The sequence below is a fragment of the Agelaius tricolor genome, unplaced genomic scaffold, assembly GCF_023055355.1.
Source record: "Agelaius tricolor isolate 1412-34295 unplaced genomic scaffold, bAgeTri1.0.p SCAF_17, whole genome shotgun sequence".
Classification (NCBI taxonomy): Eukaryota; Metazoa; Chordata; class Aves; order Passeriformes; family Icteridae; genus Agelaius; species Agelaius tricolor.
Window position 1 is genome coordinate 17,699,172 of NW_027269277.1, and position 27,030 is coordinate 17,726,201.

The 27,030-nt window shown below is 49.7% G+C and overlaps 1 protein-coding gene across 4 annotated transcripts in view; it reads left to right on the forward strand.

The window, feature by feature from the left end:
* The window catches only part of NEXMIF (neurite extension and migration factor), a 171,990-nt gene that overhangs the window by 122,576 nt on the left and 22,384 nt on the right, over positions 1 to 27,030 (forward strand). The window lies entirely within an intron of this gene.

The window sequence follows — 27,030 nt, forward strand, 5'->3', positions numbered from 1 at the left end:
CTCTCTGCAGCCCCTGAGCTCCGGGAGCTTTTCCTGGAGAGCGAGCTGGCCGTGCCTGCGCTGGGATTTTCCGAAAGGAAGCGTTGATGGGGGCTGGAGGAGGCACAGACTGACTGGCAGAGCCAGGAGGCCTCTCCTGGAAATGTTTGCCTCCAGGCTTTCCTTTTGCTGCGAGGGTGGGGATGAGATAGGAGGAGATAGAAAATCAGCTTTGGTGCAATCCAGAACCCTGGCTGAAGCATTAGTGAGCTCCAAATGGTGGGGAGCTCGTTTCCCCACCCCATTCCCAGCTCTGTGCTTGCATATATTGTATTTCCACACATGTTCTTGTGTAGATGGACAGGATGTGCCTTCACTTACATTGGAGAACTTTTCTTTAAACATCTGGGTTTTCTGGTTTATTGCTGTTGTGGGTTTGTTGGTTTTGTTGGTTTTTTTTTTTACCCCTGCAATGTTTGTTCATGCAAAATTCATATCTGGGAAGGGCATCTTAAATCCCTGCTTCTGAGTCAAAAAGGGAAAGTATGGAAGTGAAAAGAGAGATTGTATCGTTTAAGAAATATGATTCATGAATTAATCCTCGTCTGCTCCACCATCTGTGGCGTGTGTTTCAACACAGAAATCCTGGGTTATATCTCTTTAAAAAGCTTTCTTCTTGCTGATTGCCTGAGTTTGCTGCAGTTCTAAGGGGGAATTTGCTTCTTTTTGGGGAGAGAGTGGTGGGATTTACTCAGAGCCTGGGTGGGTGCCCCCAGCTGTGGGTCAGCTGGGCCAACCAGCTGAGGAGGCTGGGAGGTTGGGAGAAAACAAAAACCTCTGTTTTGGGAGGTGCCAGCTCTCTGTGGAATCACTGCCATGAGCCTGGTGGGCAGGCAAAGCTCATGCATGGAGATTTTTGCTCTGGAATTGTGGCTGGATCTCTGGAGCAAGAGATGGGCAGTGATGGCAGGAGGTGCAGGAACCTGTTAAAATCCTTCTGAAAAAGAAGTGACTCTTTCTGAAATGGACTGGAGCTCCAGAAGATAAAGCACTGAGGTGGTTCCCATCCTCTGTTTCCTGGTGATCTTTTTGTGATTTCTTTGTAGATAAAGAGAGAGGAGAGGTTTTCCATCTTGGTCCCTAAAAGAAGCTGCCCTGCTTTGTGCTTCCATGAGAAATGGGGGATGAGGGACACTGGGAGTTTTGAGGGTGACCTTTTTCTGATTTGACTCTTTGAATTGTTTCCCAGATTTTTGCAGGGAACAACTTTCATTTTTAAACATATTCCTCAGGTTCCTCTTCCTGAAGCAGGTCAGACCCAGGGTGGCTGAGCCCTTTTCATCCTTCCTGGACAGAGTCCCTGTTTCAATCCTGCATCCACCAGCAGGGCCTTTCCTGGGTGTGGGATTTGCCCCATCCCTTTTCTCTCATGTACAGATAAAAGCTGGAGTGTTTTCCCTGTTGTTCTGGAGGGGGATCTGAGCTGCTGGAGGGGGTGGATGTTGGGTGGCCTCAGCCCTTGGCTTGGTGATGCTCCCACGTGGCCACAGCCCCTCCTGTGCCAGTGCCACTGGTGTGAGCAGAGCCCTGGCTGGCCCTGCTGGTGCTGATGGATGGAGGTGATGCAGGAGCTGAGTCCCTCAGTGAAATACTGTGGGTTTATTGCCTTCCCATCCATCCTGTTTTCACGCCTCTCTGCCTCCCTGACTCACTGCCATCCAGCCTTGCCTTGCAGTTCCTGTTTGCTCTGGGAACTCCCACTGGACAAGGCTGGAGCAAAGCCCTGATGCTTCCCATTGCCTTGGGAGCTTCTTTTCTATCTGAACATCTAAAGCCAGGAGAGGAAAGGAAAATCCCTTTTTTCAGGAGCAGCAATAAAGTGTTAAAAAGAAGGAGGATGTGGGGGATGCTCTGTCCTGTGTCCATGTGCTGAGCCCATTGAGGCTCTTCCATGGTCCCTAAGAAATGTTTTCCCATTCCCTCCATTATCACAAATCCCTTCCTGCTCACTCAATCCAAGGGAACCCCTGGATGTGCAGGTGCTTTGTGACACAAAAAGTCAACTCCACAAGCACCCAGAATCCCAACACTACCATAAATAGCTGTGTCTGGGGAAAAGGGTGTCAGCAGTGCTTCAGCAAATGTTCAACCCAGACTGGAATTAGGCTGAAATACATGCCTGGCCCAGGGACAGGGCCCAGGGAGGGGCTGGAGCTGGGCCAGGGCAGGGTTAGGTTGGAAATCAGGGAAAGGTTCTGCCCCCAGAGGGTGCTGGCACTGCCCAGGCTCCCCAGGGAATGGTGCCAAGGCTGCCAGAGCTGCAGGAGGGTTGGGATGCCACTCCAAGGGACAGGATTGTGTCCTGTGCAGGACTTGGATTCAATGATCCTGTTAGTCCCTTCAAGCCCAGGATGTCCCATGTTTCTATGGCACACCCCTGCATGGAGAATGCTGCTGTGAATACAGAGGGGTCCCTGGCCCTGTCCATCTCACCCACACAGACTCACCTGGGCATTCACAGATTTTGCCAGTAACTTGCTCATTCCTTGTGTGCCTTTACAGTATTTCACCATTTTGTATATTTCTTAATTGCCTCAATCATCATTATTTGGTGAGAGTTTCTAAGCTTGTTTGCCATCCTTTACCTGCCCCAGGCTAGTCTGGAAGCAGAGATGGTTTCCTGGGGGCTCTCCTGCAAACCTCCACCCCTGTCAGGTGTGTGCTGGTCTCTCCTGTGCCAGCTGATGCTGGTAATCACTTTTCCAAAGTCTCCATAAAATAAGGGTTATGGGCTTTGCGCCTGGAGGATGTCCTGTGTTTACCAGTGTTGGCATTTTTGGAATACTTTGAGCTCCCACAGAAGCTTTGCTGCTAAAAAAACCCCACCAAACCAACAAGAGGTAAAACAAATTCTATCAGAAATGGGAAACAGAAGCAGTCCAGGCAGATTCCATTAGCCACAGGTTTTAAGCTTTCTGTTTTAAGCTTTTATTATTAAAAAAAAGGATTTATGCTCACCTTTATTTCCACCTCAGGGTGGGGCTGTAAATGAAGGGTCTGGTGGATGCCCCCAGCTCCTCCTCTGATCACAAAGTGTCCCCTGGCAGGGTGGCAATGCTGGTGGCACAGGACATGTGACTTTCCTCCAAGGTTTCTTGTGGCCAAAGAAAGGAGGAGCATTGATTCCCCATCAATTCTTTAGGACCCCAGTGAAACAGCTGCTTGTTTCTCCTAAACAATTCTGCCAAGACGGAAATTGGCTGCTGTCTGCACGGACTTTCTGGATGGGGAAAATTAAGCAGCAATAGCTGGAAAAATAATATGGGCTATGAGATAATAGATGCCTGAGGGATAAAATTAAGCAGTATTTTACAACGAAGGAAGAGGGTTTGGCAATAAATAGTTTGCCTTTGACTTCCTTTTGTTTGCCAGAGGACTGATGTTTGGAAGAGGTTGTCCTGGGCTCTATTTTCCAAGCAGATGTAGGAAAATAGTGAAGGTGTGGAGGATTTTCAGTCCCTCCCAGGAGGCTGGTGCAGCTCACCCTGCCTGCACTGCCTGTGTGCTGGGTGTGACAGGGGTGTGACACTGGAGCTGCTGTGGGAAAGCCCACCCTTGCAGGGGGGTGTTTAGAAGAGAACAGCAAGGATTGGGTTTAAATGCCATGGGGAGCCCAGAAAGCCCAGGGAGGGGTGGTGGCATGTTCAGCACCCCAGCAGGATCCCAGTGCAGGTGATTCCCACTCTCCCTGGGTGCTGTGCTGTGCAGAAACCCCTTCCCAGTAATGCCCTGACAGTGGGGTTTGGTTTGATTCTGCCACCTCTCCATGATGTGCTTTTCTGTAGCAGCTCCATGAGCTCCTGCCTGGGAGGTCATTTGGAAATGCTCTTTTCTCCATTTCAGGGGCCTCCTCAGGCACAGTGAGCACAGCTGCCCACTGTGCCCTTCACTTGTGCCCAGGGAATGTGCCAAGGTGGGCTGGGAAAACGCCATGGTTGCCTCCTGGTGCCAGTGGGAACATCCTGGGGTCGTCCTGGATTCTCTCTGCTCCAGGGGCACCATCGTGGGCAGGGCTTGTTCCTCCTCCCTTTGCCTGAAATGAAAACAGTTCAAACAGAGCTGCAGCTCCTAATCCCACCTGCCCAGGGATGGATTCAGGTGCAGCAAGTCAAGGTAGGAGGTCTTTAGCCCAGGCCAGCTGCTGAGAGCTTCTAATTTCACAGATCCCAGGGAAAGCCTCCCTGCCAGTGGGGGGATTTCCTCAGAGTGGATGGGTCTCAGGAGAGCTCAGGGTCCTGCATGTCCCCAGGAGCTGAGGGGGGCTTGGGAATGCTCAGCACCTCTGCAAACGAGGCCAGACTCTCTCGTGCATCCAGAATGGAATCATTAAGTCTCTGTGCATTGAGGCTCTGGTTTCATTCATGGAGTGTAATGTGATTCATTTGCCCTTTTGCTCTCGTGTTGAGAAGGCCATCATCTCGTATGCATCGCTGGCTGCAGGCACAGCTCTGCTTAGTTATTATTTTTAGGGTTTTTGGCTGGGAGGGAACAGATATTTTCATCGTGTGCACAGTGGCTGCAGAGCTGAGTGGCCACAAATCTGCTGCTCTCCCAGCCCTGGTGGGGAGCATTTAACTGAGCTCAGCTCTGCTTTTCCAAACCTGCTGGTGAGGATCCTTTCTCCTGCCCCTGTGCCAGGGCAGTGCTGGGGGCAGGAGGGGCACAGTGGGGGAGCAGCATCCTTGGGTCTCCTGGTCACACACTGTCCCCACCAGCTCCTTGCAGAGGGGTTAAGGTGTTTATTGGGTTAAGCTGTTTACTGGGTTAAGTTGTTTACTGGGGAACCCAAACCCCAAGCTTATGGATGTGGCCCAGGATCCTGTGGTAGGTAGATGTAGGATGGGACCTTGCTCTGCCTGATGGACTGATTAAAAATGGGTGAAGGACACTGTGGGTGCTCCCTGCTGCAGGTGTCTTAGTGCAGCCAAAGAGGGAAATTATTCCTCCTTGGGGTTAAAAGAAGATGCCAAGCAGGGCTAGAGCAAAGGATACAAAAGGATGGACAAAATGCATTTTTTTAAATGTTAGCATGGGAAACATTAATTAAGCCACTAATTCCTGAAGATATTAATGAGTAAATCAGTTGGAGTCACTGCCTCTCATAGCGGGACAGGCCCAGAGCGTTTCAACTCTGCATGTTGGGTCTGCACCTGCAAAACAAGTCAGAAATTCCCTCCCAGCCCTGACTGTGGTGGGCAGTCCTTTTCAATCACAAAGCCCTGAACTCTGTCCTGCTGGCACATTCCAAGTGGTCACCCTGCATGGCCCAGTGACATCTCCAAGTCCTCAGGTGACCCTCAGGGTTTCTGATGCTGCAGGGTCACAGCACATGTGACAATCAGTGAGATTTTGGAAGCAAAGGACAGGAGGAGGGGAGTTAACTCCATGTGTTTCTTTTCTTTTTACCTTGTCCTCTTCTTCTTTGTTTTTTTATCTCCCCCCATACGCTTCAGAGCCCAAATCCATGCTGGGAAGGACCCACACAAAGCAACATGAGGGGCAAGGTGTGAGTGTAGTGCTTAAATTGATGATTTTCTTACACTTTGTTGATGGGGAGGCATAAAAAAGGGTCAGGTGTGGATAAAGATAAGGGGATAGCATTTTCAGGAGAGCTTGAAGCCAGGAGCAGTTTGGGAAGGGGAGGTTTTTAGCCTCCAACGATTTGGGAAGACAAAAGAGGTGGAAGCAGGGAGGTAACAACGCCGACCTTCTCTGCTCTTTGTTTGCAAGAAATGCACAAATCGCTGCTGATATTGCTGAGTGCTTTCCTGCTGCTTTGTGGCTTGATTTGGAGCTGCAGCCCTTCCAAGCCTGGTTCCTGACTTCCAAAAAACAACCCCAAAAAACCAGAAACCCAAACAAAACAACCAAACAAATCCTGGCTGACGGAATCGTAATCGTTCTCTCCATGGTGCCCACTGGGAGGACCAGGACACCAACACCTTCACCTTGCATCAAGCTTAGATCCTGGCTGGATTTGGTACAGATTAATGCATTTTGGAGAGTTCTAGAAAGGTCAGAAACAGAGAAGAAGCTCTAATAGCAGTGCAGCAACCAGCTGGCTGCATTGGGTTTCATCTCAGTGCCATAGTAACACCAGGAGCCCTGGTGTCAATACCGTGCCCACTGCATGCCAGTGCCCCCCTCTTTTTGTCAGGAGACAAGCCCATAAGAAGGTATTTTCTTCCTGAAGAATTTCTCTGAGGCAGTAATGGGCTTTTTGGAGGGTTTGGTGCTCGTACCCAGAGATGTAAGGTGGGTGATTTACAAGGCACTGTGCAAATGCCAAATTGTTAGGCAGAACTGCTGCTGATTTAGAAGGCAGTTAAAGCTCTGAATGTGCCAAGTGCCAGTAGAGTGTTTCTACAGATGGAATAACTGGAAATATTGGAGAGATTCCAAAGGTTTAATCAAATTCAACCAGGTTTTTTTCCCCTTTTTCTTTTTTTTTTTTTTTCTTTTTTATTTTTTTTTAACTGCAGAATTCTCTGAGGAATGCGGGTTGAAATAGTAGATTATTCCACTGCCTTTAGTACCATGGGGGAGATTTTTACAGATGAATATAAAGCAAACACACAAGACTTTGAAGCAAACATCAGTGAGTCTATAAACGAGGGCTGGAGCAGCAATGCCCTGAAATGCTGGACCAGAGTAGGGAACATCTCAGATTTCCTGGCAGGAGCTTTCTTGGAAGCAGAATGAGGGGTTTGCAGTCCCTCAGCACACAGGGAAGTGGCAGCCACAGTGTCCCTGGTCCAGTTCTGCTGGACCCAGGCAGGTTTTTGTGGCATTCTGGGCATCCTCTCCGTGCTCACAGTGCAGTGCTGGGACATGCATATGTTTCTGCACAGATGCCCACCTTCCTCTAGTCTTGTTGACAGCCTTTCCAAGGCTTCTTATTTAGCCAGACCATATGTGCTTGGGCATGGAGATAGTGGGATGTGGAAAGAGCAGCACATTATCCTTGGGCTGCAAACACCATCAGGAGCAGTTCCCAGCAAACTCTGCTGGTGCAGAGATCCAGAGCTGCTGATCCTGCATTGCAGGGCACACAGAGCCATCAGGGGCAGTTCCTCCCCTCATTTGTCAAAACCAGGGTCCAGAAAGCCATTTCCCTTTGTTCTAGCCCCAAGCCAGCTCTCACTGTCCACTCCTTGAATATTCACCCACAGCATGGATGGAGGCCACAGGGGAGAGGGAAATGGTGTCTCCAGGTGAAGTTTGGCTGTGAGGACTAAGCTGGGGAAGGGGTTGGAGATTTTTCCATGGGTGTTTCCTTGCTAGTGCAGAAAATGAAGTGCCCATCCTATTTCTGGCTGCAGGGTTTTGTTTGGGGTGAGGTGGGAGGGCCAGGGTGTGGCTGTGAGGAGTGGCTGTCCCAGGAGCAATGCTGGCACAGCAATGGAGCTTTTGCTGGGTGGGGGCTTTTTCAGCAGAATTTTTGGGTTTTGCAGACAGCCTGATTGCATCCATTAACTGTCATTTATTTATTCTTGTAAGAGCAGAAGTTTCCTGCTTTTCCTGGAGTGTTTGGTATTGATCCTCCCTGGAGTTGGGGACTGTCCCTGGGAGGCGCTGCCATACCCAGCACAGACCCCGTGTGGCTCTGAGCTGTGTTTCTCATGGAATAAATGGCTCCAAAGCCATTAGCCTCAATGCCACAGTCTGCTGCTCCTGCTTGCCTGCCCCCACCTCCAGCCTGCCATTGATCCAGCCTGCTCCCTGTTTGCTGCAGCCAGGGCTGCCTCTGCTGCTGCGCACAAATTGCCTTAAAATTGAATTGGTTAAAACCATTTCATAAACATTCCCTCCCCTTCCTGATCCTGGCCACTGTGCCAGCCAGAGCTGGAGCTTTCATGTGATTTTACCTGGCCAAAGGGTGAGGCAAGATTCCTGATTTTATGGGTGTGTTTGTGTGGGGATTTTTTAAAAGTCGGTGTAAAAATTAAAGCTGATGTGGTTCTGGGAATCAAGTCCCTGAAGAAGCTGTTGTCTGTCTGTGGATCTGTGTCCTCAGTGGTGTATCCTGCTCAAAGGATGTCCTGGTGTGCCTCAGCTCCTCTTGGCTTTGCAGGGATTGGGATTCTCTCTGTGCCATGTGCCACCAGCCCCTCTGAGATGAGAGCTCTGTGCTCATGCTGCCATGCTGGGCAGTGCTCTGGCAGCTTTGAGGCACCAGGATCATTGGTTTCCTGCTGGTGTGGTTGTGGTCTGGCCAGAGGCAGAGGGGAGATGTGGAGCTGTGATGTTTTGGAGGTGTTTAACTGCTGCAACACCCTGGGGTACAGCAGGTCCACAGCAGGATGGTGATGATGCCTGGGATTTGGGAGCACATCCCTCCAAAGCACTGGGGCTGCAGGGAGGAGATGAGCCCCTGCTCCCCTCCCTGGAGCTGAGATGTGCTCACTTATTGAGGTGGAGATGCTGGAGCTGAGGAGATGTGCTCACCCCTGAGGTGGAGATGCTGGAGCTGAGGAGATGTGCTCACCTATTGAGGTGGAGATGCTGGAGCTGAGGAGATGTGCTCACCTATTGAGGTGGAGATGCTGGAGCTGGGGAGATGTGCTCAGCACTGAGATGGGGATGCTGGAGCTGAGGAGATGTGCTCAGCACTGAGATGGGGATGCTGGAGCTGAGGAGATGTGCTCAGCACTGAGATGGAGATGCTGGAGCTGAGGAGATGTGCTCAGCACTGAGATGGGGATGCTGGAGCTGGGGAGATGGGCTCACCTATTGAGGTGGAGATGCTGGAGCTGAGGAGATGTGCTCAGCACTGAGGTGGGGATGCTGGAGCTGAGGAGATGTGCTCACCACTGAGGTGGAGATGCTGGAGCTGAGGAGATGGGCTCACCTATTGAGGTGGAGATGCTGGAGCTGAGGAGATGGGCTTACCTATTGAGGTGGAGATGCTGGAGCTGAGGAGATGTGCTCACCTACAGAGGTGGAGATGCTGGAGCTGAGGAGATGTGCTCACCTACAGAGGTGGAGATGCTGGAGCTGAGGAGATGGGCTCACCACTGAGGTGGAGATGCTGGAGCTGAGGAGATGTGCTCACCTCTGAGGTGGAGATGCTGGAGCTGGGGAGATGTGCTCACCCCTGAGGTGGAGATGCTGGAGCTGAGGAGATGTGCTCACCACTGAGATGGAGATGCTGGAGCTGGGGAGATGTGCTCACCACTGAGGTGGAGATGGCTCTGCCTGGGCTGCAGGAGCACTCTGGGCCAGTGACACGGGAGCTCTCTGTGTCAGACACATCCAGCAGCTGTGCTGGTGCCAAAAAGCTTTTGTAAGGACTGTGGAAAGAAGGCTTGGGAATAAGAAATGGCTTTAAGTGTCACCCCAAAAGGGTGTGTTTGTACAAAAGGTGGCACAGTGCTCCCAGCAGCTGGAGGTGTTCCATTGTCCCTCACTCAGCACCATCCCTCCAAACCCCCCTGACCCCAACACTCTGACAAGAGCCCTTTGCAGCAGTGTTTATCTCAAGTGCTGCTATATCAGGATCCATCGATCTTGTCACAAGATCATCTGTACCCAGTGGGAGCTCTGAGGGTGACAGAGCTCCCTGCTCCCCTGGGCTGCTCCTGGTGCTGCTGGGAGGCTGGACCAGGGTGGCACTGCCTGGATCTTCCTTGTGGGCTGTGACCCATCCCAGAGCATCCCCAGCGTGCAGGGCCCAGCCCAAGGTGAGCATCTGATATATGAGACCTCCAGCCAGGTCTCATGAGCTCTTGGAGATCTGTATCACACCCAAGATAGCTCAGCTGCCTTAGAAGCATAAAATCAGCAGGATGGCTTCTGTGGTAGTGTTAGAAACACTAACCTGGAAAAGTTTTAGTAAAAGGCAAAATAACAAAATTCTTTACAGAGAAAACCCGAGCCAGTTGCAAGAGGTTCTGGTAAAACACCTCACAAAAGTGATTATTAACTTTGTTCTCTTATTTTCCTAGTAAATTGCCCAGGTGGGACTTTCTGGATCCTGTCCAATTGGCCATCCTTAAGTTTGAGGTGAAGTCCCCCAGGTCCTATGAGGTGTCTTTTACCTAATTGAGGAGAGAAACTTCTGGGCTTCTTTCCATTTTAAAGAGACAAAGGATAGTTTGGTCACTCCATTACATAGGGGCACATTCCTACAACCATCTGTCTCCAGGAGGTGGCAGGACCCAGCTGAGTCTCAGTCCTCTGGCACCCTCTTAGCCAGTTTGCAGATCCTTGTGGAACCTGTCTGAATTCAGCCTTCTCCTGCCCTTGCCCAGGGGCTCCTGGTCCTGCAGTCTCTGGAACACCCCGTGCACACCCTGCAGAATATCCTGCCTGCCTGGGCCTTCCCAGCACTTGAAAGTTTCCTTTTGTGTTACACTGAAAGCTGTTTGAGCAGGCTCCTGCAGGAATATTTCCCATGCCCACAGATCTCCCTAAACTCTCCTCTGACACTGTCTGTGAGGTGATGGTGATGGTGTGGAAGGGCAGCAGACATGTCTGGCACTGTGAGGCCTCCTTGTGCCCTCACCCTGTGGCCTCTCTGCCTCTTGGGGCTCCTCCACCTTTGTCTCTTGATGGCAAACATGGTGCTGCTGCACCCAGTCAAATCTTCTGTGTCATGGCTTCTGTACAGGCTTCTTCTTTGGGGATTTCACATATAATAATGATTATTAGAAATCAGTGGGGTTAATGGTGGGCAGGCCCTGGCCCAGAGCAGCTGTGGCTGCCCCTGGATCCCTGGAAGTGTCCAAGGCCAGGCTGGACAGGGCTTGGAGCAGCCTGGGATGGTGGAAGGTGTCCCTGCCCATGGCAGGGGATGGAATAAGATGTTCCTTAAGGTTCCTGCCAACCCAAGCAATTCTGTAACTCTTATTGACAGCCCTGAAGCTCACCCAGAGAACCCAACGCCGGTGGTGCAAATTTATTTGCACATTTTAGTTCAGACAGGGCCACCTTCAAGTGCAGACAGCAATTTCAGTTTCTGTAGGTGTTGTCACTCCTGTTGTCCTGTCAGGCAGGAGGTGGCTGTGCTGTCAGGCTCAAAGCAGGTTCAGCAATAAACCTTGTCAGGAAATCCTTGGTTTACTCCTGCCAGACTGGAGCTGGAGGGGAGGGGCTGCTGCCAAATTGTGGTCCCAGCCCCTCTTCTCACCCTCAAACTCCTCCTTTACATCTGTTTTGAAATGTTATTACCCCTGGAGCCTGAGTCCCTCTCTTCTCCCAAGAAAAAGAGAGGGAAGTTTGCCTGGACAATGCTCTGTGTCCGTATTTTACAGCTCTGAGCTCGTGTGCCACAGCCAGGTGCCAGCCCAGATGTGCTGAGGTTGCCTTGGCTGTGTCATCCTGCCCTTGCTGGACAGGACAGGACAGGACAGGACAGGACAGGACAGGGGGTGACACGAGGTTCAGCCTGAAACCCCCACCTGAGGGGGCTCTGAACTCAGGCAAACTGAGTGCTCCCCAGTGAGGTTTCCAAATGACAGAGGTGGGATCCCACCCCAAAATGAGATTATAAACCAGGATCTCCTCTTCTGGGACAAGAGCCCCAAAGAACAATGTTTTGAGGCTCTCTCTCCGGTTTTCCTCCTGTTTTCAGATGGAACAGAACTTTTCTTTCCAAAGAAGTAGAGAAAGCATGAACTGTCTCTTCACTCAGTGGGGATTTTTTGGTCAGCTCCTGGTGATTGTTCCCCTGCCTTGGAGCTGACAGGAGGCACTGGGATGTCCCTGGAGCCATCACCCACCTGGGACCTGCTTCTGCTCTTCCCTCCTTCCCTTCTCACACCACCCAGGGCTCACCCTGTGGCTCTTGGCCAGACAAGGAATTTTGTATTCAGGAAGTTGGGAAGTTGGACTGTCCATGGTCTAATTAAGTTCCTTAAGCACAGGGGAGCTCAGATCACAGTTCAAATGGCTGTAATTTGAGTGAGCTTGAGACAATAGGAGAGGATTAAGTAGCAAAAAATTGTGTCTATTACTTTGGCCAAAAAAAAAGGAAAAACTATTCAATTTGAGTAGAATATATAATTTTCTGAGCATGAGGGTTAGGTATTAATGTGGGCTTGGCAGAGTTCATCATTTGTAAGACTGCACTGAGAGTTCTTCCCGTGCTGAGATCTGAGATCAAGGCTGGAAGTCAAGCACAACTTTCTGCAAATTCTCCTCCGAACAAATAATTGGCCTCAACAAAGAGGTGGCTGGGGAAGATTTAATTGCTTATTTTTCTAGGAGGTCCTCCTAAGTGGTCTTCTGGTCTTAAACCCTGGGGATATCTATAAAATTTTGGAGGTGGCTTTTCTCAGAGAGGAGCCCTGCAAGCCTCAGCCTCCCTTTTCCAGGCTAAGAGCTCCCCTGAAGGGGATCCATCTCCAGGGGTCTGTCCTCTCCAAAGGGCGTGGTAGAAACACAAAATCCCAAAAACACCCTGGGGATTCAAAATAATGCAACCTGGAGTGAAAGCCTAGCATTTCCCCCTGTCTCTGTTGGCAGCAGATGTTGGAATCCAGGTGTTCAGCATCCCTGGGACTCCTGAGTGGTGTTTTCATGCTTTTAGTGCCATTGTGCAAGGCATGGCTGAGGGACAAAATCATTCTTTGTCCATCTAGAATGGGTAAATGGTGTATTTTATTTCTTTTTATTTTTCTTTTTTAATACTGTGTGCCTGCATCTGTTCTGATAGGGGAAAAACAATGCTAATTGGAACATTGGAAGGGGTTTGGAATGCATGAGAACAAACATTACCAGGCTGAGAAATTTAAAGGGAATTTAGTCAAAATATCTGAGTTTAAGGACTTCCAGGAGTGGTTTTGGTTGGCTTGAACTTGGGCATGGTGAGAATAAAGGGCCTTTGATGGCTGATTTCTGCATTAGCTGAACTCGCAGGGCAGTGTGGGAGCATGGGTTGGGTCATGGAATTATTTTGGTTGGAAAAGCCCTTTAAGATCTTTGAGTCCAGCCATTCCTCCAAGGCCACCTCTGACCCGTGTCCCCAGGTGCCACATCCACATGGCTGTGAATCCCCCCAGGGATGGGCACTCCTCCAGCTGTGCCAGGGCTGGGCAGCCCTTTGGGGGAAGAGATTTGCCCTATTATTCAACCTACACCTCCCCTGGCACATCTTGAGAGCAGGGATGTCCTGCCACTGCTTCTATTTTCCTGTAAAATATCAGGTTTAGCATTGCACAGATAATGCAGGAAAACCACCCAGTTTTGTCCTTTCTTGCTGTCCCTCTGTGGTCTGTGACCTGTGAGGGTTCAGAAGGTGTTGGATCAGCAAATCCCTGCTGGAACCAGGTCCTTCCCAAGCCAGCCAGGATTCCAGGGAGCATCAAATAGGGCTCTTTTTGCTGCAGGTACTCCTGCTGCACTGGGGGATGTGCTGAGGTACCAGGCAGCTGTGGTTGTATTTTCTGCATGGATAAAGAGGTTCCTGCACAGGCATACTTAGGATTTATACAGCTTTTGGCTGAGAATTTGCTGTGCAGGGCAGAGGGACACAGAAACACCCTAATGCTGCCTCCAGTCTCCTTTGAAGCCTGGGCAGAGGTCATGTTTACTGGTGGTTTTTTAATTTTGGCTTATTTCTTCAGGTCTGCCCTTTTTTTTCTCCTTTAACCTGAAGGCTTGTGCTTGCTTGGTTCTCCTGCTGGCCACCTTTAAATCAGCCAGGGAATTATGCATTGGCTTCACCAGCATTTCATTTATTCCTCCTGTGGTGGCTTCTTTGCTTGAAGCCTCTCAGTAGGCAAGGGGTTAAACAGCATCCTTATGGTTCTTCCAGTTACCCCATCAGGACTGTTTAAAAATTAGCTTCTCCCCACTTACTGCACTATAATTAGGATCCAGGAGTTGTGGGGAATGATTTCACAAAGTGACTTGGTGTACTCGCCCGTGCACCCCAGGGAGCCAGGCAATTATGCATACATAATTCCACTCTTTGAATATTTTCTCTTTCTCTGCATAATTTCTCTCTATTCATCTTTCCAGTGTCCTTCTGAGATAAACTTAGAAGTCTCAGCTTTCAGAATTTAAAAAAAGCTCCTGTGCCTGCATGTGCACTATTTGCATTTGAGCCAGCAGCCGTTCTGGGGGCTGTGGCAGAGGGGAGAGGAGGGCAAGGGCCTGGGCAAGGAGGCAGGAGAATCCCTCCAGTGCTTCTGGGCAGGGCTGGGAGTCACAGAATAGAATCACAGAATTGTTCAGGGTGGAAAAGCCCTCTCAGATCCAGTCCAGCCACTCCCTCAGCACTGCCAAGGCCACCGCTGACCCCAAGTGTCCCCAAGTGCCACATCCACATGAAATCCCTCCAGGGATGGGGATTCCTCTGCTGCCAGGGCTGGACAAACCTTTGGGCAAAGAAATTTCTCCTAAAATCCAATCTAAACCTCAACAAAAGATTATGGCTTTGAGTAACATGATCTAGTGAAAGATGCCTCTGCTCACAGCACTGGGGCTTTGGTTAGATGATTTTTAGGAGGTTCCCTCCAGGGATATTTTGGAGCTGCCCCTTTCAGGGCTGTGTTTTTGTTCTCATGCCCTGTGTGTGCTGCTCTCAGGGAATTCATTGCAGCCTGGCAGGGAAGCACAAGTGACTGCAGCATCTTTCTCCTGCTCCACTCAGTTTATCTCTATAAACTTGCTGTTGACATGATGCAATTTCTCCTGGTTGCAGTGTAGCTGTAGAGCAGCAAAGTTGTGATAAAAGACAACTTGTTGAAGGGATTCTTTGTCACACTCATGATTCATCTACAATTCCCTTTTTTCCCTGGCCAGGAGTGTGGTGGTGCTTTGCAATTATCCCTGCATTTGATGCCTGTTCCTTCTTCCCCCCCCCCCACCTTTCTTTCTTCCTGATTCAAGTTCCCAATACATTCTCTCTTCCTTTTAGCTTCTTCTCCCCTTTTTTCTATTTTAACCACCACTTTCTCAAGGCACTGGAGCTGTAAGTGCTTCACTGTGGTCTGAGGAAAAGCTACTGTTCTACTTCCCAAAGAAAGCTCATTGTGTAGTGCCCTGAAAAATGGTTTAAACAACACAAGGGAATAAAGGCACCACATTGCTCTGGAAGTTTTTCTTTTCTTTTCTTTTCTTTTCCTTTTTTATTTTTTATTTTTAAGGAATAATACATAAGCTGCTAGGAGAGGGCAGAAATGTCTCCTGCTTCTCTCTGGTCGTGCCTGTCAGGCTGTGAAATTCTAAGGCAACCTGTGTTTTTACATGGGAGCTTGAAAGCTGGACACCCCACCTCCAAACCTTTGCTGTTCTCGGCATTATCCTCATAAGCCTAACAAAAAAAATCCTCAGATTGTTCCCAAACAGCACAGAATCAAAGCTTGCAAGGCACTAGTGTAATTACTTGCTTTCTTTTTTGGTGCCAGTTTACTGCCATCTTATGTAAGACACTCCAGCACGTTCAAAGGGGCTTTTTAGCAGTGAGAGCTCAGTGATTCCACTCTCAGCAGAGTTGCTGAGGGCTTGCAGCTGGACAGGGATGGGTTGGGATCCTGGCTCCAGTTCTGCAAGTGGCCAGAGGCCCTGGGTGTGCCAGAGCCAGCCCTGCTGGCCCCAGCCCTGCTGGATCCCTCGCAGCCCCCCAGCCCCTGGTACACGCTGGACCCACCTGCAGCACCTCAGCCCTGGCACATCCATCCCCTCCTGGCCAAAAAGGCTTTCAAGCACCATTTCAGATTTATTTAGTCAGTCAGGTATGTGCATGGGGCTTTTAAAATTAAAATTATTAAAATTATTCTATTATACCTATATTTATACCTATATTTTAATATATTTATATTTAATATTTTATATGCAAAATATCAAATATAACTATAATAAAATATATTTTAATATATTTATATTTAATGTTTTATATATAAAATACATATATGTGTGTATTTTTATATACACACTATATATCTATTGCATATTTATTTATATTATGTATCTAGAAGTTGCATAAAGTTAATGACACCTTTAATGGGGTAATTATTATCATGACTGTTGCTATTGCCATTATCATCATCATCTCTATTCTCTTCCCTCCTCATCATTGTCATTATCACCACCATTCCTGGTGTTTCCCTGCTGGCAGAACCTCCCCAGATGTGCTGCTGAGCCCTGAGGTGGTGAGGAGTGCTCCCTGTGTGTCCCAGGGTCAGGGAGTGCAGGGCAGTGCTGCCTCCTGGTTTAACATCAGGATCTTCATCCACAGGGATTGCCCCTCTGAGCCTTCTCCTTTGCCCAGCTCATGGTGAAAAGAGAGAATTTTGGGGTGGGATTTTGTCAGCTCTTCCCATCTCTGCTCAGCATGGCCACTGTGGCATCACACTGTTTAAATAAAAGGAACTTTAAATTCAGTCCTCCTTTCACCACTGATGGATGTGGACACTGAATATCCACCGGTTCCACTTCCATGTTTGGTTACTTTTCCAGAGATTTCTTTCCACTCATACAGCTGAGGGAGCTGGGCAGGGGCTCAGCCCGGAGCAAAGGGGATCAGGGGGGCCCTTGTGGCTCTGCACAGCTCCTGACAGGAGGGGACAGCCGGGGGGATTTGGGATCTTATCCCAGGGAACAGGGACAGGAGGAGAGGGAGAGGGAGAGGGAATGGCCTCAGGCTGGGCCAGGGGAGGTTTAGATTGGATATTGAGGAAAATTTCTCCATGGAAAAGGCTGCCCAGCCCTGGCATGAGCTATCCAGGGCAGCGGTGGAATCATTGTCCCTGAGGGGACCTGAAAGCTGTGTGGATGTGGCAATTGGGGACATGGGGAGATGGTGGCCTTGGAGTGCTGTGGGAATGGTTGGACTCAAAGATCTTAGAGGGTTTTTCCTTCCTAAGCAATTCCATGATTCTCTGATTTTATGGCTTCAAACAATGATGCAAATTTGCTGCAGTTTAAACACAGAAGAGAGAAGTTCAAACAAAATAGCTCTTTAATTGAAGCTAATAAAGAGGAAATGTTTATTTTGCTCATATCTGTGTTGTGCTGATCTTAAGCTGCACCTAAATCTACTTGTGTTTCCATGTGAACATTTATTCCTATTTTTGTTTGTGCTCTGCTTCCCCAAAACACAGGTGGGGTGCAAGGGTAGGAATGTTCCTGCCTAGCAGAGCCACCTTTGTGGGGTGAAATGCAAATGTTGTTTTGTTTGCAGTAGTGCTGCAGCCAGTGGTGATTATTTTAGTAAGAACACCAGGAGGAAAGTCACCCTTGGTCCATACAGTGTGTGAGTGTCAGCTTTAAAACTGGGAAGTGATGGAGAGTTTGTGGCTTGGTAGGGAGGAAAGCCAAGGTGGATTTACTGCAGTCTCAGCCATCTCTGTCACCAGCCCATGGTGACAGACGCTGCCCAGGAGCCACAGAGTTGTTATGATCCAAACTGCACAGAGATACCATGAGCTGAATTTCTGTGATTGAATTTCTGTGATTTCTCCTGCTTTTCACCTGTCTCCAGCAGGACTCTGGGAATGCTCAACTTAGTGGAGTTGAAACAGGCTCTTCCTGGTGAAAAATCATTGTAGGAAAACAGGCCCAAGCAGCTGAAGTTGTGATTCCAGCCACAGCATCCATGGACTCATCAGCTGAGGGGTTTGGAGACCCTGAGGGGAAGCTCCACCTTTGGCAGAGGAGGTGTTGGGGACAGAGGAGGCGTTGGGGACACGGGGACCGTGTCCAGGCTGGTGACACACGTGTGGCTCACACAGCTGAGCTGCTCTGGCCAGGCTGGCCCAGAGTTTCCAATCTGGACTCCACAGAGTTCTCTGGAAGCTGCATCTTGGCAAGCAGGGGCTGGTGACAGATGCTCACTCTTTGTTTTTCCCGGGATAAACACGGCCAGGCTTTTGGAGGTTGTTATTATTAGCACTGGTGTTCCAGGCTTTTCAGGACACTGCCTCTGCCACGCCTCCTCTCCAGGACAAGGAGGACATGGAGGGGCTGGAGAGAAGGGAACAGAGCTGGGCAGGGGCTGAGCCTGGAGCAAAGGAGGCTCAGGGGGCCCTTGTGGCCCTGCACAGCTCCTGACAGGAGGGGACAGCCAGGGGTGTCGGGCTGTGCTCCAGGGAACAGGGACAGGAGCAGAGGGAACGGCCTCAGGCTGGGCCAGGGCAGCTCAGGGTGGACAGTGGGAAAAATTTCTTCACTGGGAGAGTGGTTAATCATTGGAATATCTGCCCAGGGCAGCAGTGGAGTCCTCATCCCTGAAAGTGTCCAAAACCCAAGTGTTTGAGGCACTTTGTGGTATTCCTTATTGGTCATGGTAGTGTCCAGGCAAGGGCTGGCCTTGGTGATCTTGGAGGTCACTTTCCAGCCTTGATGATCCTGTGGTTCTCCTCTGGTTTCTCCACTGGTTCAACCCCAGATTCCAGACTGCCAGCTCTTGGGCTGCCTTCAGAGCCCTGTTCCTCCTGCTTTTTCCAGTGGCACAGATTCCCAGGGGCTTGTGGGGTTTTTAAACATTTTCTGTGACAGCACTGTCACCCACGGGAGACACAGCATTGCAGCTCTTCCTGCACAGCCTACCTGGCACAGGGACAGCCTCTTCCAGCCCTCCTGTAGCAGCCACGGGGGCTGTGTGTGGCAGGAACACTTCTGCACTTTGTGCTGTCATTATCTGAACTTGCCTGAGCTATTTCTGCACCTGGCAGTCAGGGGGAGGCAGGAGCACCCTGTTTGTTTCCTCACCTTGTTCGTGCTTCCCCTGGAGCTCATACAGGATTTAAATGGAGCCTCTCCCTTGCCTATCCAGGTGTTCCTGTTGGTGTTACTTGTTACTATGATATTTTAGGAAAAATCCCTTCACCAGGTTTTCTTCTCCTGGGAAGGTGAGAAGCTTCAGTTTCTCCATGTTCTGCTGCTCTGGAATGTGGTCTGGAGATTGTTTATCCAAACATGTGAATTGTTTTTAATTAATGACCAATCACCATCAGCTGTGTCAGACTCTGAGGAGTCGGTCACGAGTTTTTATTATCATTCTTTTTTAGCCTTCTGATGTCTCCTTTCTCTTTCTTTAGGATAGTTTTAGTAGAGCATAATGTGATATGATACGATACGATATGACATATTATAACGTAATATAACGTAATATAACGTAATATAACGTAATATAACGTAATATAACGTAATAATATAATATAATATAATATAATATAATATAATATAATAATATAATAATATAATAATATAATATAATAATATATCAGCCTTCTGAGAACATGGGGTCAAATTCTCATCTCTCACCTCATCCTGGGGACCTCACAAACACCACAGTTACTCTCCTCCTCCTCCTCCTGCTGTTTCCCTGCCTGTGTTGCAGCACCTGTTGTGCTCTGCACAAATGACAGGGTGACATTTTCCCAGCAAGGGTGAAATGGCTCCTGTGGGGCCCTGAGCCCTGCAGGGCTGGATGCTGCCTGGGGTACAAGGGTGACAGCAGGGCAGGGGCCTGGTGAGCTGAGATGGTCCCAGATGCTCTTTCAGACCTGGATTAACAGCTGACATTGAGTAATTACCAACATCATGAGGTACCACCAGCAGCATCAAAATGTCGTTGCTGTGGTTCCTGAAGGGCTGTTGAGGTGGGGTCATTCCTGCTGGGATGCTCTTGCGGTCCTGGTGGGGTTGCTGGTGCTTGGTGTAAGCTGGCAGGGGAGCCCCAGGGTGAGCCAGCAGCTGGCTGGGGAAACACGAGGTCAGTGGGGGTAAATAATGGATATTTAATGGACATCCCCTTTGCCCAGGGCAGCCCTTTCTCCCCACAGCAGCTCTGGGGCAGGGATGGCAGCAGGGGAAGGACAAGAGCAGCGCTTCTCCCCTTGGCTTCCTGCTGGCTGTGGGGCACAGAGGGATAGGCTGGAGCTGTGGGAGCACTGAGCCTGCCACACACAGACCTGGGCTCTGGAGCCAGCCTGGCACAGCTGGAGGAGAGGAGAAGGCTCCAGGAGAAGGCTCCTTACAGCCCCTTCCAGTGCCTAAAGGGCTCCAGGAGAGCTGGAGAGGGACTTGGGACCAGGGATGGAGGGACAGGACAAGGGAATGGCTCCCAGTGCCAGAGGGCTGGGATGGATGGGATGTTAGGGAGAAATCCTCCCCTGGGAGGGTGGAAAGAGCAGAGCAGCTGGGGCTGCCCCTGGATCCCTGGCAGCGCCCAAGGCCAGGCTGGACAGGGTTGGAGCAGCCTGGGACAGTGGGAGGGGTCCCTGCCATGGCAGGGCTGGAATAAAATGATCTTTGAGGTCCCTTCCAGTCCAAACCATTCTGTGATTCACCATAGAGGGAATTTCTCTTTTCCAAGTGCATCATGTGGAATGTGGACACTGATATTTAGGATATGCCAAAGGCAGGCAGACCAGAATCCCTTTTTTTATCACAATACTCTTTGATTAAGATCATTACAGCGACTGGGAGCAGCACTGCTGGTACTTCTGTGAGTTGGTATTTCTGTCTCACAGGCTGCAGCTCAGTGTTCAAGCTGTCAGCCCAGATGCAATTTAAAAAAAAAAAAAATACAACTCAAAAAAAACAAACCAAAAAAAAACCCCCAAAAATAACAGAAAACCAAAAATGGTTTTCATCCATTAAGCCATTTTAGAGCTGTGGTTTTAAAAAGTAGATTCTAACTTGCTGGGGAATATTTTTATGGATGTGCATCTACATGTTGTAAGATTTTCAAGAAAAATCTCTTGTACATCTTTGGATTTCTTTACTTTGTTACAGGAGAGGGGGCTTGTGCCTGTTAAAGGGACCTTTGATGGGGAATTGGTCCCAAACACAACTGCTCTTTGCATGGCATTTTAAGTCCAATTTAATGTGCCATTCAGAACTGGGTTTTTTGAGTGTTTTGAACCTCTGTATAAAGAAGGGAACAATGCAGTTCCAAGCAAACCAACACCATTTAATGCAATGGTGATATCATGCAGGTAAATTAGAGCAGGAACTGTAGCAGCTGTGACTGTGTAAGGGTGGACTCAGGGAAAAATGTGGGCAGACTGGATAAAAGGTAAAAGATAAGGAACATGGTGAATCCTCACATGCTCAGAAATTGTGAGACTGGCTTAAACCATGCGATTTGAAAAGTAAATCCTGATTTCTTTTATGTGTGTGCTGGGTTTTGGAGCTTCTAAGTCACACTTGTTTCATGTTTTCAGGCATTTTTTTTTACAGTTTGGTGGGGCAGGCACAGGCTTTGGTTCAGGTGACACTGTCAGGTCTCAACTCCAGGAGCTCCAGCATTGGGAAAGACACCAAACAGTCAGAGCTGATCCCACAGGGCGAGCTGCAAGCACTAAATTTAGATCATTTAAAATCTTTCCCCTCTGCAGTGCTGCTGGGTTGTTAACCTGGGTGAAAAAACCATGGAAGTGCTTTGAGTTCCAAACTGATCCCATCCTTTTCAATCCCAGCATAAATTCTGTGGAGCTTCACCTCTCTCCCACAGCCAGGCCCAAAGAGAGAGAGGAATTCTGTCATTTTCCTCCCCATCCATCCAAAGAACAGACACCAGGGATCTGCTAATGAAATATTGGCAGATCCTTGCCAGGAGAAGCAACAGTAAGAGAAATCTGTGCTGGTAGACAGGGGAGCTGCAGCAGTGACCTGACACGACTGAGCCAATCCAACCCAGAGATCTGATTGCTATTGAGAGAAAATATTCCTGGCTCCAAGAAAGGAGGGCAGAAACCCTTTAGTGGGATGGAGTTGCACCATCTGTGACACCTGCATTCAGTGCTGGGCATGGGGGATAATAGGGAAGGAGATTGTGCAGCAAAACATGCGTCATTTACCTCAGAATAAAGAGGTTTAATTTCTGAAAGGCTCTCAGCACATCTTGAAGTAAATGGGAGCCAAGGACGTTTGTCATCTGGCAGACTGAGGCACAGAGCTGGACTGGATAAACCTTACAGGGCTTGCACATGGAAATTTCCTGCCTGTCCATGGGCTGATGGACTGGGGAGGGCTCCTGAGGGAGCCTGGCTGCCCCTGGAGCAGCAGTGGGGCTGAAAGGTGCCTGGGGGGCCAGAATCACCACTGGGAGATGTGCCTGCCCAGTTCCTCCATCAGTTCCTGATGCCTCAGGTTTGAGCTTTTCTATTTTTCAGATTCTGTGCTGCTTTAGTGTGTGGGTCTGGCTTCATATGAGGGGATGCTGAGCTCTGTGCACAGAGCAGGGAGACAAAACAATTCCTGCTCCAGCTGGGCACCAAGGACAAATGATCCAAATCTCAGCCCAAGAGCACAAACACTGTGGGCTGGAGAGAGAAAAACAAGGATGGGACTGCAGGGGCTGGGGCTGGAATGGGACAATGAACTGCAAGATGCAAATGGAGCAGAACTGATCCCAGGGAGAGACCCCGTGCCTGGCCGTGCATTTTGGGGCCATTTTGGTTCATCTTGGGTGCAGCCCTGGCTGGGCTCTTGTGCTGCCCAAGGTGCATCCATTGAGGGCTTTTAATAAATCCCTGCTTTATTCTTTAACTCTGGGTCAGCCTTCTCAAGGCATCACTCCCTGCCCTGGTTGTTGTCCAGGTGTTTGAGTGGCAGCTCAGGGATGTAGAGTGAGCCCAGGGCTGGGGAGCATCCTCTGCACCCCTGGCCTGGCCCCTCTTTTCTGAGCCAATTCAGGTACCAGAGCACTTTGTGATGGGTTATCTCCTTGATACAGGCCTCCCTATTAAAGAAAAATGGCCAGGAAATGTTTAATATTCTCAGATTTTAAAGATGTCTTCATTTGATGTGAGCCTTGGAAGTCTCCACCTTGAGCTTTTCAGTTGCTCCCTTGGATCTGGGTTTTTTCACAGAATCACAGAATCATTAAGGTAGGAAGGATCAGCAAGGAGTGGGCCCTGGCTGGGGCTGGGTGCAGAATCAGAGCACTACAGGATGCCTGGGTGTCTCATCCCAGGGGATTCCCACCTCTTCCCAAACCCATTACACATAAGTGGGGTCTGTCATTTCTGGCAAGTTATTCCCAGACAAATAGCAGTGAAAATGTTTTATGGACTGAATCACTGTGAGGGGTTTAATTGCTTCCTTTCTGCAGCACTTAATTCTTGCTGGGATAAGTCACTCCTCAGGCAAGACCTTTGTGTTTTTCAGGTGAGGATGAACCCAAAGCAGAAGCCCTCAATCCATCCCATCAATTGTTCTAAACCAGGGGGGAAGCAGGCTGTAGCTCTCAGGTTGCTGCTTGCCACTGGAAGAGCTCTGGTTTTCCTACACAGTCATGGAATCACAGCCTCATTCAGGCTGGAGAATCCCTCTGAGACTCTCAGGTCCAACCACTCCCCCTGCACTGCCAAGGCCACCACTCACCCTGTCCCCAGGTGACAGATCCACATGGCTTTTACATCCCTCCAGGAGTGGGGGCTCCTGTGCCAGGGCTGGACAGCCCATTCCAGGAAGGAATTTCCCCAAATAGCCAACCTGAGCCTCTTCTGGAACAATCTGAGACCATTCCCTCTGCTCCTGTCCCTGTTCCCTGGGATAAGATCCCAAATCCCCCTGGCTGTCCCCTCCTGGCAGGAGCTGTGCAGAGCCACAAGGGCCCCCCTGAGCCTCCTTTGCTCCAGCCTCAGCCTCTTCCCAGCTCCCTCAGCCTCTCCTGGGGCTCCAGACCCTTCCCAGCTCCTCTCCAGCCTCAGCCCCTTCCCAGCTCCTCTCCAGCCTCAGCCCCTTCCCAGCTCCCTCAGCCTCTCCTGGTGCTCCATTCCCTTCTCTGGACTCACTCCAAGCCCAAAATGTTTTTAAATACTGACAAACTTGCAAATGAACCTCCTAGAGCAGAGCCCAGCCCCTGGAATGGATGCCAGGGCCGGGGGAGCTGACAGCTCCGTTCTGACAGCCTCCACCTCTCTGTGCCCAGCCTAAATTGGCTCCTTTTGAAACCACTCCCATTTCTTGGGGTGCAGCGTGAGCAGTGCAGCCCTGAGCTCAGCACAGCCCATTTATCAGCTCCTGCTCAGAGGTTTTTAGCAGGGATGTCATGTGGGTTTAGCAAACGGGCCGGAGCCGCCAGCCGGCACCTTCCCCATTAACCTCTCCAGTGTGGTGAGCCAAAAGCCCTGGCTTTGGATCGCTGCAGGGCCTGTCCTGCTGGGAGAGCAGCCTGTCCCCTGTGCTTTAAATATACTTGGACATGCCAATCCCCTTTTTTTAACATCCAGGCTGGGAAAACAGACTCTGCCTGCAGCATCATTAGCGGCGTCACCTCGCCAGGGTAATATCCAGGAATCCTCTAAGTGACTTTAAGATGCTGTGCTAATGCCTTTTCCTTAAACAAGAGCCATGGGCACAGCTAGAGGACTGGTTTAGGACTTAATTTATGCATTGCTCTGGAGTTTATTCAGTGGGTTTTGCTCTCTTGCTAAGATAAAGGATGGATATTTCACAGTGGTGGCTGGTGTGAGACCCCACCTGCAGAGCTGCCTCCAGCTCTGGAGTCCCCAGCACAGGAAGGCCATGGAGCTGCTGGAGCAAGTCCAAAGGAGGCCAAAAAGGTGATGGAAGTGATGTAAGTTCTATCATGTAACTCCTGTCCTGTGAGGAAGGGCTCAGGGAGACCTTACAACCCCTTCAGTGCTTAAATGGCTCTGGGAGAATTGGAGAGGGACTTGGGACATGGACCTGCAGTGACAGGACACAGGGAATGGCTCCCACTGCCAGGGGGCAGGGATAATTGGGATATTGGGAAGGAATTCCTCTCTGTGAGGGTGGGCAGGCCCTGGCACAGGTGCCCAGAGCAGCTGGGGCTGCCCCTGCATCCCTGGCAGTGCCCAAGGCCAGGTTGGACAGGGCTTGGAGCGGCCTGGGGCAGTGGGAGGTGTCCCTGCCCATGGCAGGGGGTGACACTGGATGATCTTTAAGGTCCCTTCCAACCAAAGCATTTGATTGTTCTGTGGCTCTGTCACTGTCTCCAGGCCACTTTCCCATTCTTCAGTCAGGAAAATTTCCCCGTTGCATCAGCAGAAAGGTGCAGTGCCAGTGACCACGTCTCTGCCCCCTGCCCACCACTCTTCATCCATGGTCACATTCATGGTCACCCTCCATGCTGGAGTTCACAGACTCCCATGGTCCAGCTGTGTTTTGTTCAGCAAAAATGAGATTTGATCAATTCTGCTTTGGGATTTTGAGTTCACCAGAGGTCCAGGACCAGGACAAAGATTTCAGTTCCTTCCTGTCCCTCCTGGCAAAGGCTCAGCCCACTGTACCTGCAGCCTCCAAGCCCACCAGCTGCTGCTCCCAGAGGCAGAATCCCTGATTTTGTGCAAATCAAACGCCTGCACATGGTTTGCTTTAACCAGGATACCTTTGAAAGAGTTTCTACAGACTGAATTTGTAATGCACATTGGGGAAGGGTTTTTCCCACCATTATCAGCTCTAATGAAATCCCAGGTCAGTTTTAGGCAGCCTGTTATCTCTGTGATCTGGAGCTCTGCACTAATTTCCAGGAGTCTGAATCTTCCAAAATGAACCTCCTCATTTTGGGGTGGGCATGGCCTTTCCCTGGCACAGATCCCTGGGCTCAGGAGGAGCAAACTCCAGGCTCTCCTCCCTGTGCAGCAGTTCCCCCATGCACCTTTTACCCTGACTTTGATTTTTAAAAGCCTCTTGTGCGGTTTGAATGTCTTCACTTTCAGCTCTGTTCCCACAGTGGCTTTATGGTCAGAGAGGTTTCATTGTTATTTCCTTTTTTATGCACGTGTCACTCTTGCAGGGGTACCAGATCTTTCCATCAGCAAATCGTGGAATCACAGAGTGATTTGGGTTGGGAGGGACTGTAAAGCTCCCCTGGTTCCAAGCTGCAAGCTCAGCTGGTTCAGGTTGGACATGAAGAAAAAATGATTCACGGTCAGGGTGATTAGAAATTGGAAGGGGCTGCCCATGGAGGTGGTGGAGTCCCCATCCCTGGAGGTGTTTAAGGGAAGACTGGATGTGGCACTCAGCGATACATTTGGTTCATTTATGTACAGGATTCTGCTTTGTCCCTAGACACCATCCCTGTTGGTTAATTTGATTTAAATGAGGTTAAATAAAAACCTGCACAACGTGTTTTGCTGGACTTCCATCAAATTGCTCAACAATAGCACCACTTATGCTGTGTACAAATATGACTTTTCCACTCTGGGAGTGAAAGTAATTTATCAACAAGTGGTCCTTGTCCCTGTACCGTGGCAAGTCTTTGTGAAATCTACTTTTTAGAGCAGGCTGTGGTTTATGCAACGTGTGTCTTCATTACAAATGTGCTGTATTTTTTAAATGTTAAGATGCAGAAGAATGAAAAGCAAGCGTGCTGTTTGGAATAATTTTTGAAGGGGAAAGCTGTCCATTGTGCAGACACTCCTTGAAATGAATAGATCTGCATTAAATGTGTTCTTGAACTTGATGATGGACTTTGATTCCATCCATTGTGGAGGATATTTCACCAGTGTAAGGGAAATGGTGGAAGGGGAGCTGGGTGATTTATCCTTCCATTTCCACCTTTGTGTTTGCCAGCCAGCAGAGAGGCCATTGTTCCATTCCCTCTTCATTGGTTTTTTGGGACAGTCAGTGGTGGGAGCACCCTTCTGCACATGGGAGACTTGTTTTTCTGCCAGAAGGTTTTAATCCACACCTCCTGAAGAGCTGTTTCCCCCACACTTGCTGGTGCCTGTCCCACATGGATGCAGCACAGCCCCTTCCCACAGGATCCACCTCTGCAGCACACACTGAATCCAGACAACCTGGGCTGACCCGTGGCAGTGCCCAGGAACAGCCTTGGGGGAGTGGCCCTGCTTGGAGTTTGAACGATGGTTTTTGGTTTATCCAGCTCAAACTTTTCATTTTATCTCATTAGAGATCTGAAGTGATGAGCTGGAAAATCAGACAACGCAGTGTCACAGTCTCATTGTGTCTCCATGGTGGGAGATTCTGTCTTGGAGTGGGAGTTGATGCCCCAAGTTCTCCAGACCCTGGTGGGAGGTGCTGGGCTCTCACCTGTGGTGCAGAAGGGGGGGACCCATCCATCTTCATCTCAGAGGA